The 11,439-nt window shown below is 51.0% G+C and overlaps 1 pseudogene; it reads left to right on the top strand.

The window, feature by feature from the left end:
- The first annotated feature begins 1,369 nt into the window (after positions 1 to 1,369).
- LOC123352963 lies at positions 1,370 to 11,200 on the top strand (annotated as a pseudogene).
- Positions 11,201 to 11,439: the final 239 nt, after the last annotated feature.

The raw sequence follows: 11,439 nt of genomic DNA, 5'->3' as shown, positions 1-11,439 counted from the left end.
TCATTTAATCTACCCCTGGCCCTTGGCGTACCATGGGGCTGAGACTTCCCTGCTTCCCAGGGGGCTGAGGATGAAATTGGTTCATGACCGTGAGGCACTCAGGTTCTATGGCCCTGGGAGTGCATCTGCAGACAGCTCCCCTGCAATGTACCTTCGCACACACAATGGGCTGGATTATGCATCATTTCTAAGGCACGCTGGCCGGTGTCACTGGCTGTGTTTGAAACAGGCCTGCCCAGGCCTTCAGCAAACACACGGGCAGAGAATCGAACCTCATCCTGTGTGGTTTGCAAGTGACTAAATTTAAACCTAAAACCCTCTGCCTGCCCCTCTCTGTCCTCCCCCGGGAGCATGTGCAGGGCTGGCTCCTTATCTGCAAATCAGCAAGAGACTTTCCAGTGACACTGCTCTTCTGTCTCCCCGGCCACAGGAGCGTGGGGACATAGGTATTAATAGATGATTAATCTAGGGACCGACTGGCTGGGTAGCAGTTCTGCAGAAAAGGACCTAGGGGTTACGGTGGATGAAAAGCTGAATATGAGTCAACAGTGTGCCCTTGTTGCCAAGAAGGCTAATGGCATTTTGGGCTGTATAAGTAGGGGCATTGCCAGCAGATCGAGGGATGTGATCATTCCCCTCTACTCAGCACTGGTGAGGCCTCATTTGGAGTACTGTGTCCAGTTTTGGGCCCCACACTACAAGAAGGATGTGGATAAATTGGAGAGAGTCCAGCGGAGGGCAACAAAAATGATTAGGGGGCTGGAGCACATGACTTATGAGGAGAGGCTGAGGGAACTGGGATTGTTTAGTCTGCAGAAAAGAAGAATGAGGGGGGATTTGATAGCTGCTTTCAAGTACCTGAAAGGGGGTTCCAAAGAGGATGGATCTAGACTGTTCTCAGTGGTAGAAGATGACAGAACAAAGAGTAATGGTCTCAAGTTGCAGAGGGGGAGGTTTAGGTTGGATATTAGGAAAAACTTTTTCACTAGTAGGGTGGTGAAGAACTGGAATGGGTTACCTAGGGAGGTAGTGGAATCTCCTTCCTTAGAGGTTTTTAAGGTCAGGCTTGACAAAGCCCTGGCTGGGATGATTTAGTTGGGTTTGGTCCTGCTTTGAGCAGGGGGTTGGAGTAGATGACCTCCTGAGGTCCCTTCCAACCCTGAGATTCTATGATTCTATGATTCTATGATAATGAACGAATGGAATAAATATTCATCCAACATGGACATTCCAGCACCATCATGGGAATCCCTGCTGAGGGCTATAAAATACCATGGCCGGCGAGGGGGAAGCCAGACCATCCTCGGCCACCCCAACCTGCCAGAATCTGCCTGCTGCTGGCGCCAGAGCCGAGACACCCCGCCTGGAAATGAAGGTTGCCTCCTTAGCCCTTGTAACACTGCTCCTTGCGGCTCTCTGGATGGAAGCCCAGTCATTCAGCTGTAAGTAGCGGGTCAGCCCCTTTCTTTCTCCTCGAGACCCCAGCTTAGACAAGGCGATCGGGAAGGAAAGCTACCCACAGTGCAGAGGAAGGCTGCTCCCAGAGATGAGGGAGTGGGCTGGGCGCTGGGAGATCTGGGTCCGGTCCCACCTCTGCCACGGACTCTGTGCACCATAGCTGAGTCACTGGGGCTGGGATATCTTAGGCATTCCCATTAAAGGGTGGAAAATCCCCAGGGCAGTTTTGAAAGCCTCAGCCTTCGTCTCGCCGTGGCTCCGTTCCCCATCTGGGAAATGGAGCTCACGATTCTCCTTTTGTCTTGTCTGTTTAGATCATGAGAGCGGAGCCCATGGCTCTGTGCAGCACCCAGCACAATGGGTCCCCCCCCCATGTCTTTCGGGGCCTTTAGGCACAACTGAATCTGAATCCTTCCTGCCTCACCAGACATAGCTCAGGGCAAGAACAAGGCTCCAGGATCCCTGCCTATCCCGGCCTGCTCTGTGCATATCCTCTATTGTTAAGGCCCATAAGTTTTCCCTCACTGAGCTGTGTCTGATGGATGGACTCTTTCAGTGAGGCCCTTTGTGGATTCCTCTGGTTCATTCGTCACCCACACCCCAGGTATTGCCATCTTCTTTTCTGGAGCAGTTTGGAGCTTAAAGGGGTGTCAAATAAACCATGACAACCAAATACACAACATATTCCTCCCCCCCTAATAAGAACATCCCCTAAATAAAAAAAAACACACTAGACTAGAGAAGGAGGGTAGACTGCCTCCATTCCCGGCTAAACCCTGGGGATTATTTTGCCCCATAACCGTGGGTTCGCCCTAGCTAGAGATCCAGCCGATGAGGAGGCCTTCTGTCTCTAGGTGGATTACGGCGAACTTCTGGTGTTATTGCACCCGAAAGCACTAGGGGCTCAGGGTCCGCAGCACGAACGGGTGAGGAGGTGGTATCAGCTCGTGCTGGGCAAAGGGGTATCTCAGCCGCCGGCAGTAATGGAGGAGAACAGTCAGGAACAGGTGACTCGTGATTCGGTGCCTCACCAGAAAAGGTGAAGTCAGACCCCTCAACTGCAGATGGGTCCTGAGGACTGGCATGACCTGGCAACAGCTGATCTACATGTCGCCGCCAGGTTACATTCTCTGCAGTCCGGACTGTGTAGGAAACAGGTCCTGTTTGAGTGATGACTGTGGCCGGGACCCATTTAGCTCTGGAAGTATAATTCCGAGCCAAAACTGGCTGTCCCGGGCTAAAGGTTCGGTCTTTTGCTCTGGGTGCCCGTCTGATGACTTGATATTGCTGCTGATGTTGCACAATTTGTCGGGGTTCAGAAGGTTTCAGCAGATCAAAGCAAGTGTGCAGCTGTCGTCCCAACATTAGAAAGGCTGGGGATGCCTGGGTCGTAGCATGAGGGGTGTTTCTGTAGGAAAGTAAGAAGATATCCAGACGCTTTTGAATAGAGTGTTGTCCCCTTGCTGATTTCAAAGCGTTTTTCATTGTCTGCACAAATCTTTCAGCTAATCCGTTGGTGGACGGATGATATGGTGCTGACGTGATGTGGTGTATCCCATTTGCCTTCATAAAATTTTGAAACTCCTGAGAAACGAACTGCGGTCCGTTGTCGCTCACAAGTTGTTCTGGCAGACCAAAACGACTAAAGAGTCCTCGTAGTTTTTGGATAGTACTCTCTGCAGAAGTGGACTGCATTATAGAGACTTCTGGCCATTTAGAATGGGCATCTATTGCCACCAAGAACATGCTTCCTTCAAGGGGGCCAGCAAAGTCAACGTGAATACGTTGCCACGGGTTTTCAGGCCAGTCCCATGGGTGTAGGGGTGCCCACTGGGGTGCATTCCTCACACCCTGACATGACATACAAGCTTTTGCCTTCTCTTCAATAGCGCTGTCCAATCCAGGCCACCAAAAATAGCTTCGTGCAATTTCCTTCATGCGCACTATTCCACAGTGACCGGAATGTAGCTGTTCTAACATCTGTGATCTCAGCGGTGGTGGAATAATGACACGTCTCCCCCACAACAAACAACCAGATTGGACCGATAACTCCATCCGTTTGGACATGTAGGGAACAAGGTCGGATGAGACCGGAGAGGTTTGTCGAGATTTTCCATGCATCACCAGGTCCATAACTTGGGACAATACTGGGTCAACGCGAGTTGCCTTCTTTATCTGAGTAGCAGTGATGGGTGTATTCTCTACCTGTTCAAAGTAAAAGATTTCCTTTTGGGCACTATCTTGATGTTTGACCGGCAAAGGCAACCTCGAGAGGCCATCTGCATTGCCGTGCAGAGTGGATTTCCGATATTTGATTTCATATGTGTGTGCTGAAAGTATCAATGCCCAACGTTGCATACGACTAGCAGCTAATGGGGGAATGCCTGTGTAGGGTCCAAAAATTGACGTCAAAGGTCGATGGTCTGTAAGAAGAGTAAACTTTCGCCCAAAGAGGTACTGATGAAACTTCCGAATTCCAAAAACAATTCCTAATGCCTCACGTTCGATTTGGGCGTAGTTAGTTTCTGCTTTGCTTAGAGTGCGTGAAGCAAAAGCAATAGGTCTCTCTTCTCCCGAAGGCATAATGTGTGACACGACTGCTCCCACTCCATAAGGGGAGGCATCGCAGGCCAATTGCAGGGGTAAGGATGGATCAAAGTGCGTTAGAACTTCAGAATTTAACAATGCATCCTTAGCTTTGTTAAATGCAACATCACAGGCTTCAGTCCACTTCCAGGCCTTGTTCTGCCCAAGGAGCTCGTGAAGTGGTTTTAGCAGTGTGGCTAACTGTGAGATGAACTTTCCATAATAGTTCAGTAGTCCTAGAAACGAGCGCAGCTGGCTTACATTTCGTGGTGGGGGAGCCTCCACAATAGCTTTAACTTTTGCAGGGGCCTTATGAAGACCTGCAGAATCGATTATGTGTCCCAAATATTCAACAGAGGGCTTGAAGAATTCACACTTGTCTTTGCGAACTCGTAGGCCATACTCTTCCAATCTTTGTAGGGTAGCCTCTAAATTCTTTAAGTGATCCTCTTCATTTCTTCCAGTGACCAGGATGTCATCCAGATAGCACTGAACTCCTGACAAGCCACACAAGATCTGGTCCATAGCTCTCTGGAACAGGGTGGGAGCCGATGTTATTCCGAAGGGTAGGCGACAGTATCGATAAAGCCCCTTATGAGTCACAATAGTCAACAGCTCTTGGGACTTTTCATCGACGTGCATCTGTAAATATGCTTGACTCAAATCAATCTTACTGAACTTTTGTCCCCCAGCCAGGCCTGCAAAGAGGTCATCGATGCGGGGAAGCGGGTATTGCTCTGCACACAACACTGGGTTGACAGTGACTTTAAAATCACCGCAAATCCGGAGAGAGCCATCTTTCTTCACTATTGGAACGATAGGAGTGGCCCATGAGCTATGGGTAACTGGTATTAGGACTCCATTGGTGACCAGGCGCTCCAGGTCTGCTTCAACCTTTGGCCTGATGGCATATGGCACAGTTCGGGCTTTCAGATATTTTGGTGGACTGCCAGGTTTAATGTTCAATGTCACAGTGATTCCCTTCATACTTCCCAAATCATCTCCAAAAACAGCAGCATGTTTCCTTAGTATAGGGGTTAGACTGGTTTCTTCTTTAGTCATCCGGTGCACTTCTGCCCAGTTCAGTTGAATCTTCCCAAGCCAAGACCTACCCATTAAGGCTGGGTAGTTACCTCTCACCACAAACAGTGGCAATCTAGCGGCCTGTCCATTGAGCTCCACCTTAACATCAATAGTGCCCACCATGGGCACAGCTTCTCCCGTATACGTCTTCAGAACAGTTTTTGTTGCCTTAAGCGGAAGATGCTGTAGCTTTTCTTTATACACAGTCTCAGAGACCAGCGAGACAGCTGCACTGGTGTCCAGTTCCATGCGTATAGGTTTGCCCTCCAATAAGGGGTTACCCAGTATTCATGTGAGCCCGCTGCCAAAGACAAAACATGCAGTGGCACTTCCTCTTGTGATGAGGTGTCTCCTTGATCATCCTGGGTCTGCTCTAGAGTATGCAAGGTTCCTCTTTTTGTCGGCCAGACCACAGGCCTCTTTTTCTTTTGTTTACAGGCACACTCAATGTGTCCCTTTTTGCCACAGTGTCGACACACCAGGTCCTTACACCAGCATTCTGATGCCTGGTGTCCTGGCTTACCACAGCGGTAACATTCTTGACTCTGCACAGTTTTGTGGGTCGGTTCTTGTGACACTTTTTGCACCCTAGGGGGTGCACCGATGTATTGTGCCTCCCTTGTAGCCAGTTCCATGGAGACAGCAATATCAACAGCCTTCTGTAAGGTAAGCTGAGCCTCTGTCAGTAGGCGCTTCCGTATAGCTTCACTGTACAGGCCACACACTAACCTGTCACGCAGGGCATCATTTAACATTTCTTTAAATTCACAGTGTTCTGCTAGCTTTTTTAGAATGGCTACAAATTGTACAACTGTTTCATCTTCCTTTTGGTCTCTTTTGTGGAACCTATATCTTTCAGCAATTACCAGTGGTTTTGGGGAAAAATGGGACCCCAGGATTTCCACAATGTCACTGTAAGATTTAGTCTCAGGCTTAACAGGGTGTAGTAAGCTGCGTAGCAGAGAGTAGGTTGTTGCCCCTACAACAGTTAAGAATATTGGCACCTTCTTCGCTTCTGTAATGTCATTTGCAATACCAAAAAGCTCAAAACGCTCAGTATACACATGCCACTGCTCTGTATTCTCATCAAAAGGCTCCAGGGGCCTGGTCAGAGTAGCCATGATTTTTAGTTTCACTTTCACAGTCAGTGCAAAGAAGCAGCTTTTTTTCTTTGTTTGGTCTTTACCTTGACTTCTACTTCCTTCCGTTACTGGAGCAGCACCAGAATCCCACCCTCGTCGCCAGTGTTATATCCTTGGGGCAGCCGGAGTAGGAAGCAATCACTTGAGGCCAGAGAGCAGACAGCTAACCAAAACCTCCATTTTATTTACAGACCATAATACTCTAACTCAGTTGCCATAGCAGCAAAAACCATGACAACCAAATACACAACACAAATTCTCTGAGGAAACTCAGCACACTTTCAACTTTGGGGTAAATTCATGCCATTTAATGTGTAGTGTTTTCCTGAGGCATTTGCTTTCGACGGCATTGAGAGGCCTGTCTGCACCTTCTGATGGATTTTCAGCTTTCACATCAGGCTATTCAGGGGGAAATAACACCTCAGTGGATGGTTTGGAGATTGCTCTGCAAGTTGTAGATTTTCGATGGCCAAATCCTGTTGAAGCTGGGGAATGCGGCGCCATTTTGTCAAACCATTACATTAGTTCCTTCCGGTTCTGCCCCTGGCCTCTCTACAGCAGCAGTGCACATCTATGGACAGGAGATTCGGGCTTTGTGCTACCTGGGGGGTGGTGCTCAGCCCTGGGCGGTTACTTTCAGAAGGGCCTTGCCATGCGTGGAGCTGGCAGAGAATTGCCCATCAGAGCCACTCCCTGGCAAATGCTTTTCCTCACAATGGAATTTTTCACAGAACAAATTGTGTTCTCATCAATATTTTTCAGGTTTTCATTAAAAAAAAACACACAGAAAAGGGAACATTTTCATTTTGGGATTTTTCAAAGATGTCTTGATTTTTTTTTTAAACAAAAACAATTTTGGGGGCTGTTCTTGCTGAATTTTTTCCCTGGGAAAAAATTAAGGTTGCCAACTTTCTAATAGCACAAAACCAAACACCCCTGCCCCACCCCTTCCTGAGGTCCTGCCCATGCCCCGCCCCTTCTCCAAGGCCCCACCCACCGCTCATTCCATCCCCCTCCCTCCCTCGCTTGCTCTTCCCCACCCTCACTCATGTTAGCGGGCTGGGGATAGGGTTGCAAGGGGGCTTGAGGGCTCTGGCTAAGGGGGTGGGCTCTGGGCTGAGTCTGGAGATGAGGGGCTGAGGTGCGGGAGGATGCTCCAGGCTGGGATCAAGGGGTTTGGAGGCAGGAGGGGGATCAGGGCAGGGGGTGAGGGTGTCAGGGGTGCAGGCTCCAGACGGCACTTACCTCAAGCAGCTCATGGAAGCAGCAGCATGTCCCCCCTCCAGTTCCTACACAGAGGTGCGGCCAGGTGGCTCTGCGCACTGCCCTGTTCACAGGCACCACTTCCGTAGCTCCCATTGGCTGCAGTTCCCAGCCAATTGGAGCTGCAGGGGTGGCACTTGGGGTGGGACAGCATGCGGAGCTCCCTGGCTGCCGCTACACGTAGGAGCCGGAGGGGGGACATGCCGCTGATTCCAGGAGCTGCGTGGCATGGAGGCTAGCAGGGAGCCTGCCAGCCCCACTATGCAGCGCTGCCAACCAGACAGTCAATGGCCCAGTCAGCAGTGCTGACCGGAGCCGCCAGGATCCCTTTTCAACCGGGTGTTCCAGTGGAAAACTGGACACCTGGTCACCCTAGACAAAATAGATCATTTCCTGACCCGTTCTAGGCACAAGACTGGAACCACAAGAGGCTGCAGAGCCCTTCGGCCCATGGGTTCTGTGGGACACCCGTACAGTCAGGGAGACCAGAGATCTCCCAGGCTGCCCATAGTTCAGTTCCACTCAGCTACTTCTTTCCCCGCACACCCTGGCTGCTCAAGGCTGCCTGGCCCTGCTCTCGTGCCTCCCCAGGGAATGGGCATGAGCTCGGGCCCAGCAGAGCGTGGGGAGCTCCCAGTCCAGGTGTCCCACTGGAGACGTGTGGACTCACCCCTGCGGCGCCTCCTGCTGGTCTCTTCCGGGAATTAGCTCTCCAACCCCCGGAGCGCCCTCTGCAGGCCGGTGTTCCGCTACCGCTTGGCCCCCGCATCCCTCCCAGACCCAGTGCCCGTTATCTGGGGCACTGCCCCCTGGCAGTAACTCCTCAGTCTTAGGGTTTCCCCTCCCTGGGGAACCCCCACCCACTATCCCCACCTTGCCTCAGTATATGGCTACTGCCAGTCATCGTCTAGCCCCACGCCCTGGGGCAGACTGTCGTATCAGCCACTCAGCACTGGCAAGGAGGGTTTGGACCTGCTGCCTTGGCCTACCCCTGGGCTGCCCTTTGTAAGCCCCAGTACCTGTTAGCCCAATGCTAGGCCGCAGCCTGGGGCTTTCCAGGCTGGAGCTCCCCAGCTCCTCTGCCTTTCCCCAGCCCTGCTCCACTCCGGTACCCTGTCTCTAGCTCCCTCAGCCAGGACTTTCTCCCTCTACAGCCAGAGGGAGCCTGACTGGGCTCCTGGCTCACTGCCTCTTACAGGGGCCAGCTGGGCCTGATTGGGGCATGGCCCCAGCTGCAGCCACTTCCCACAATCAGCCCAGCCTAAAAGCTGCTTTCTCCAGTCACCCCCCGTCCCAGGGCTGTTTTTAACCCCTCTGGACCTGAGCGGGGTGACCACCCCGCTACACCCACGCTTTGGGATCCGAACTAACCCAAACACCAGTGCTGAGAAATCGATCACATTTCATCCGAGGGCCTGAAAGGCTGTGCTGATGTTTCATGTCCCACGTTCTGAGTAACATGAGGGGACTCCCTGTTTCTGAAATTAATCTGGTTCTCTGTTAAGAGATCTCTATCACTGAGATCCTGCAACTGCAAGGAGCATTCAAGCCATGTGCACACAGACTGCAGCCTCCTGCAAACTGAGCTCCTCCCTCCAAGTTCCATGCAGGTTGCTACAATCAACATAAATTAATTCACCCCTGCAAGCCACCGCCCCCACCCTCAGCAGGGGTGTTAACATCCTTGTCCCCATGCTACCAGTGGGGAAAGTGAGACACGGAGAGGCAAACAGCTAAACAAGAAGATCGACAGTGACTCAGTGGCAAAGCTGGGAATATTATAACTGCAATATTTCAGTGGCAGTGACAGGCAGAAACCCTCCAGTGCAAAACATCAATGAACCGGATCTCGGGGGTATCAATGGGAGCATCAGATAATTCCCTCCTGACCCCCAGAGACAGGTTTGGCCACTCCCCAGCACTACTGAAGTCACTATTACACATGATTAATCCTGTCTCCTCAGTTCTTCGTTATTATCCAGCGTATGAGAACTCACACAACTTCCTTTCTTCTTTCCAGTTGATAGGAAACGCAACACATGCTGTTATGCAAGCAATTTTGTCCGAAAACCCATCTCCCCGCAACTGATCCGGAGGACAGACCCACAGATCGGAGATGCTCCCGCCAGGCCATGATGTAAGTTTCACAGGGTGGCAGACGCACGGGGCTTGATGCTTTTCTTTTCTCTTGTGTCTGTAACTCCATCTGATCCAGTAAACACTACAGAAAAGTCCTTTCCGGGAGCTGCTCATGTTGTACCTAATCCGCCACCTGATGATTCGCACGCAGAGCGAGCTCTCGAATATACCCCTTTGCAGCAAGGGGTAAATAGTGGTTTCTATGCTGGGATTTCATTACTAAGGCTGGTCTACATGGAAAGTTCCACCCATTTCATTAAAGGTCTGATTTAAAAACCAATTCCGTTAAACAGATGCCAGTGGCCTTGCTTATTTTAGTTACCATCAAAACTTGTTCCTAATCAACCCGCAACACGACACTTTCATGAGAGCATCCACAGGTATTTGCACTGGTTTCCCTAAATCATGTCAATTGCTGCAACTTTCTATGTAGCCCAGCCATAAATACATTGGGGTAAATCATCTGTTACTGCCCAAAGAGTTACTGGAGATCAAAACCGAATGACACATGTAACCATAAAGAAGCACAGTGCACCATGGGATGTGCTCCCCTTGCTAGTTGTATTGTGTGTGTGAACTGCCAGTGTTGTTGCACATTAGCAGATAGCCGTGGGGTCTCATAGTCAGTGTGAACTGATGAGATTCCTCTAGAAAAGGACATTGGAAAGGAGCAATAGAAAAGTGAGAGGAGGGGTAGGTGTCACTGTCAGTGAATGTCTCTGCCTGGCTCAATCAGTTCCGATGCCGTAGTGAGAGACGATCCCAAAGAGCTCTGTGTTTGCCCCAGCTCTGGACGCCTGCACATCAGGATCAAGGTGTCTTGGCAGAGAGGTCAGCGGCACTGATCTTAGGACCTGAGTGCACTGAGTCGTGCGCGAGCCCAGAATTGGACTGGCAGGGGATACCCCAGCCTAGGACCACAGTGCATTGACAAAGCTGGTGGGGGCTGTGCTGGAGTAGCTGGGAGTGCTGCAGGCCAAGATCATGGTGTATTCACTGGTCGGCGTGTGGGGGGCGGGGCGGGGCACAGATTGCAATAGGACAAGATGTGGCAGGTCTGGATTGAGGTGTGTGTCAAAGCTGGAGGAGGCAAGTGCCACAGCAGCAGCCCCACAGCACCGTGCCTGGGCCCGGGCAGCTCTGTCAGCCTCCTGCACTCAAGAGAACCGATTTCACTGCAGAACCCGACTGTTTCAGGGACAAATGCCTTCGTTCCCAGCGCTCCCATAGTCACTGCCCTGGCCTCATAGCCACGTGAGCCGTGATCAGAGTCCTGGTGCATCTCTGGCCCATGCCTAAGGGAACCTGCCTCATGGCCCTTTCTCTCTCTATTCACAGCGTGGTGCTGCAGAGGGGGAAGGAATTCTGTGTCGATCCCAGTGCAGAATGGTTCAAGATGTACAAAGAAAACCAGAAAAACTCCTTAAAGAAACTTGGCCTCTGGGTCTGAGACAGCAGCAGCTGGACACGATCTCAGTTTCACACGCTACATTATTTATATGCACTGATGTACCAGTGTACGGTTTAGCTAATTTATTTTTCTAGTCCTGTTAATTTATGTGAAAAAAACCCTTCCGTTCCCTTCATCCCTTCTGTGTCCTCCCCCCCCCCCCCCGCACACAGAACATGTGATGGGGCAACTGGCCAAAGCCACTGTCACTCTCTGCAGACACAATAAAATCCAGTGTTTTCTAACATGTCCCAGTGCTGCCGCTGATGTGAGTAGGAAATGTCCCCCAGTTTCTGAACAAGGATGGGCCTTGTTGCC

This window comes from Mauremys mutica, chromosome 19 (assembly GCF_020497125.1).
Source record: "Mauremys mutica isolate MM-2020 ecotype Southern chromosome 19, ASM2049712v1, whole genome shotgun sequence".
NCBI classification, from domain to species: Eukaryota; Metazoa; Chordata; order Testudines; family Geoemydidae; genus Mauremys; species Mauremys mutica.
Note: the sequence above shows the minus strand (reverse complement) of the source record. Positions and strands in the feature narration are given on the sequence as shown.